Genomic DNA, 4,941 nt, shown 5'->3' on the forward strand with positions numbered 1-4,941 from the left:
AGGAGGGCGGCCGTCTCCTCCCGGGGGGGCAGTGGAGGAGACACACAGTTGGTCCCTAGGCACTGTGCCCAGCACGTTGGCACAGACCGGGCTCCCCCAGCAACAAGGTTACACCAAGGGGAGCTTCGGCTGCCTGTCGTCAGTGCTCTGGCCCGGCGTGTGTGCTGGTAACAAATGCCGAAGTTCTGTTCAGCCGGAGTAAGCAGGCCCTGGGGCCACTTTAGATCAGAGGGTGCAATTTAAAATCCTGCACAGCTTCCTGGAGGCCTCCAGAGGCCCCGCCGGGAGGCAGGAATCGGGGGTGTCAGCCTCACAGGGCAACAGCCTGTCATGTAGATGCTGACCAGGTGGGGAGACCTGCTTCTGGAACGGGGGTGGTGGGGGCTGGCTAACCGCATCAGATGGTAATGTCAGCCTCAAGGGCAGGACGAGGGCGCATCTGGCATCCCGTCTGAGGCCTCCCGAGAGACAGCATGCCTGTTTTTCCCCATCGTGACACATCCCGTATCAGCCCCCTGAGCCGGGTTGGGCCAGGTGCAGGGACAGGGGCTCAAGGGGACTCCATGAGCTGGGGGCCCTGGGTCTAGAGGAGACTGGACCTGTGGTGCCCTCCAGACCCTGTCTGAGCCCCGGAAATGCTGACACACCCGCGGCCAAAGGGAGCTGTTTGGCCTGAGTCCTATCCGGGGTCCCAGCCTGCCTGGCCCCCCATCTGGATCTCAGGGCATCAGGTTAAAGGGACACTGAGTCCTCCTGAGTGTCTACGGTATGTTGGGCCCTAATATGCTTTATCTCCTTTGGGGACTTGCCGTGACCCTGGGCAGGGGGCACCCTAAACGGGAGTCCGGACGTTCATATTTAATATCCAGCTCCATGCTGGCACCTTTCCCCCGTCAGCGGGGCGTCCACCCCCGACATGGAAGAGAACGAGGGTGTCCAGTGAGGGACACCCTCTCCCCGTTTGCTCACTTCCAGTGGATTGTGATGTGTGAGAGTTTAGTGTGTCTGCCCAAGTGGATTTAGGGATAAGATGATCTAGTTTTAAACAAACGAATCCCCCACAACAATCAAGTAGCTTCCGAAAGAGCCCTGTAAAGACACAGCCAGTAACACCGATAATCCACACGAGGTAAGGGACCGCAGACGCGACCGTCCTCTCTCCTGATACGTGCTCATCATCACCCACGGTGCACACCTGATGGGAAATCAGCCCCAAATATAAAAACTAAACAAAACCAAACTGTCTGAAACAACTCTGCCCCCGTCGTTACTGGTGAAGCTTTGCCCCAAGCGACTGGTGCCCTGAGACACGACTCAATAGAGCACGAAATCCTTATGGACAAGCAAGGTATCTAAAAACGAAGCTTTCAGAACGTGGAGACAAGCCCCCGCAATGCTTTTCCCAGCGATGTTTAAAGTTATGTGCTTTTCAACTCAGTACTTTTTTGATATTTCCCTAAGCAATGATAAATATTTGGAAAGCTCTTTTAAAGTTTCTTGCATAATAGCATGAGACAAAAAACACCTACCACCAGGCAAACACTTATTTTTTTTTCTGCCGCAGTAAAAATGGCAGAAACAATGAACAGAAAATGATCTGTCGACACACCGAAAGGCATTTCTTTGTCAGCAAATACTGTCGGAAGATGTAGAGAAAACACTACCACAGATTGGAAGGATGTGTTAGCGCAAATTACCCAGTGTGGGAGGTTTACCGTGTGGTTTTTTTACACATCTCAGCTTAAGGTATTTGCTTGGGTTCTGTTTCAATAATGAAATACACAAACCACTTTGTGTGTGTGTGTGTGTGTGTGTGTGTGTGTGAGAAAGAGAGAGAGAGAGAGAGAGAGAGAGTCAGGAAAGGAAAGACAGAGTAGAGAAGATATATGAATGCCTTGTTTCATAAGAACAATTGCACACAGGGAAAACTGTCAGGCACCCACTGATGGATCAGCTACTGAGAAAGGATTTTTTTAAAGGATTCTGGATGAGGAAAAAGTGTCGAGGGAGCTGTACCTACAAAACTCACTGGCCTACCTTGTCAAACCACTGCAGGGAAGAGCTAGAAGCCCAAGGGCACAGGAGCCCTCCGTGGTGTTAACTTTAAAAAAATCAAGATTTTTGGGGCACCTGGGTGGCTCAGTCAGTTAAGCCTCTGACTTCAGCTCAGGTCATGATCTCACGGTCCATAGGTTCGAGCCCCTCGTCGGGCTCTGTGCTGACAGCTCAGAGCCCGGAGCCTGCTTCTGATTCTGTGTCCCCCTCCCTCACTCATGCTCTGTCTCTGTCTCTCTCTCTCTCTCTCTCTCTCAAAAATAAATAAATATTTTAAAAAAGTTAAACAAAAACCAAGGTTGTTCTAGTAAAGCAGAATCTTTACGATACTTGGTAATAAAATCGGGTGTGACCAGGAAAGTTTCCAGGCCACACAAAGAATGGGAAAGGGCTGTTGTGAATTCCCCCTCTCTTTCCTCCTACCTTTCCCTCCTTCTTAAAGACTGGGGTGCTGACATTTCTTGAGGAGACGAGAGCTATCAGTTTTAGGCACCCAGTAAATTATTGAAAAAACAGATTCACCTTCCCTGGTGAACATCTTCCAGGGAAAGACGTTAAAACAAATGTTTGAAAATGTTTCCATGGACACGTGATTTTGTGGCTAACAATGTGTTTGACCCACAAAACCTACACATTAAAAAAAAAAAAAAAGAACTTGGAAGCTGTCTGTTTTTAAAAAATTTAAATGTAATTTACCCACCGTAAAATTCATTCTTTTCAAGTGTCTGATTCAGTGGTTTCTAGAATACCCAAAATGGTGCAACAATTACCACTCAATCCAGAATAACCTGTTTTTCAAACCTGTAGAGTTTTAAATTTTTTAATCTTATTTATTTTTTTAAGTAAACTCTACCCCTAACATGGGGTTTGAACTCTTGACCCTGAAATCAAGAGTCACACGTTCTACTGACCGAGCCAGCCAGGGGCCTCTAAACCTGCAGAGTTTTAAAATGTAGAGTTTCCTTGGGTTTGGAACCCATTTATGAAGTATAAACACGCAGCACCTCTCCATTGGCTTGTAAAACCAACTAACTGATAACAGGGAAGACAAATAGAGCAGCTGGATTTTTACTCTTTGCCTAATTGGTGGATGGAGTTTAAAGATGAACAGGATTGGGGCGCCTGGGTGGCTCAGTTGGTCGAGTGTCCGACATCGGCTCAGGTCATGATCTCGCGGTTCGTGGGTTCGAGCCCGGAGTCGGGCTCTCTGCTGACAGCTCGGAGCCTGGAGCCTGCTTCGGATTCTGAGTCTCCCTCTCTCTCTGTTCCTCCCCTGCTCGAGCTCTCTCTCTCTCTCTCTCTCAAAAACAAATAAAGATTAAAAAAAATAAAAAAAACCATGAATATGATGGTTTAGGAAGCCTAGCTAATGATGCCCTTTTCCCATTCAGCTCCCATATTTTTGTGACAGCCACTAAAATCCAAAATTGAAATAAACTGCCCTGAGGGCCATGCCTTCAAATTGATGTTTTACAGTGTGAGATCAAGATTTTAGTAAATAAGAATTATAACACTCAGTGTGATGACAGACGGTACCTAGACTTACTGTGGTGACCATTTCTTATCGTACATCTATATCTAATCACTGTGTTGTCCACCTGAAATGAATACAATTTTGTATGTCAGTTACTCTTCAATTAAGTTTTTTTCATGTTTATTTATCTTTTAGAGAGAGAGCGAGCAAGACAGTGCACATGTGTACGCAAGCAAGGGGAGGGCAGAGAGAAAGGAAGGGAGAATCCCCAGCAGGCTCCGCACTGTCAGCACAGAGCCTGATGGGGGCCTCGAACTCATGAACCGCAAGATGATGACCTGAGCCGAAATCGAGAGTCAAACGCTCAACTGACTGAGCCACCCAGGTGCCCCAAATAAGATTCTTATCCCTGAAATAATCAGAGTGTTATTTTCCAAGAGTCAGGTCACATTATGCCCCTGCTAAAAGCCTTCCAATTTACATACCACACCTTGGGTAAAGTTCAAACTCCCCACCCACCTGCTCCCGTCTCTTATCCCTCAGGTTTTACCCCCTACCCCACTCACCCCAACTCTGGTCCAGCTAGTGCTGGAATAGCACTTGCTGATTGCTGCCTCAGGGCCCTTGCACGGCTGTTCCTTCTGCATTGCTCACGCCCTCACTTCCTTGTCTTGGCTCCACTGTCTGCTCCTCAGGCAGCCAGCCCCTCCCTGACCTACTGATCTGGATTATCCACCACGTCCCCTCGCTCACAGCCATACTAAGGATTTTTCTCTCTAGAACACATCACTACCGGCATTAGACTGTATTATAACGGTTTATTTGATTATTGCTTTGTCTGTCAGTAGACAAGAGGCCCCCGGGCAGGGGAAATGGGATCTCATCTCTTCACAGATCTAGGCCCGTCACCCAGATGGCCGCCTGGAGGGGGCAAGGGTTGCTCTGGGGCCGCCTGCCTCCACCGATCCTTGGGTCTCCCAGTCTGGGATGGTCACTGAGGGGGTGAACATCAGTACCTAACTGACTTGGGACAAGTCTCTCCATTCTGTGTCACCATCTGCTCTCTGTGTAGTAGGACCGCTGGGCTCCCTAGGAGGTGCCCCTGGAGGACTGTACCGCGTCCTGGCCCCAGCAGCCTCCTCAGCCAGCAAGGTGCCTGCAGGCCCAGGTGCGGGGTGACAGGAAACCACCCTTTTCCGGGAGCCCCGACGTGCCTGAATCCTCGGTGCTGTGAAGACCGAAGTGAAGAAGCAGGCGTGGCGAGGGGTCTGGGCAAAGTTGTAGCCTGCTGGGGGGGGGGGGGGGGGGGCCGGGGGGGGGGCCCCCCCGGCCCCCCCCGGGGGGTTATCGGGGGGGGGCCCCCGGGCCTCGGGCCCCCCGCCCTCCCCCCCCCCCGGGGGGGGGGGGGGGGG

Source organism: Panthera uncia (assembly GCF_023721935.1).
Source record: "Panthera uncia isolate 11264 chromosome C1 unlocalized genomic scaffold, Puncia_PCG_1.0 HiC_scaffold_3, whole genome shotgun sequence".
Lineage (NCBI taxonomy): Eukaryota > Metazoa > Chordata > Mammalia > Carnivora > Felidae > Panthera > Panthera uncia.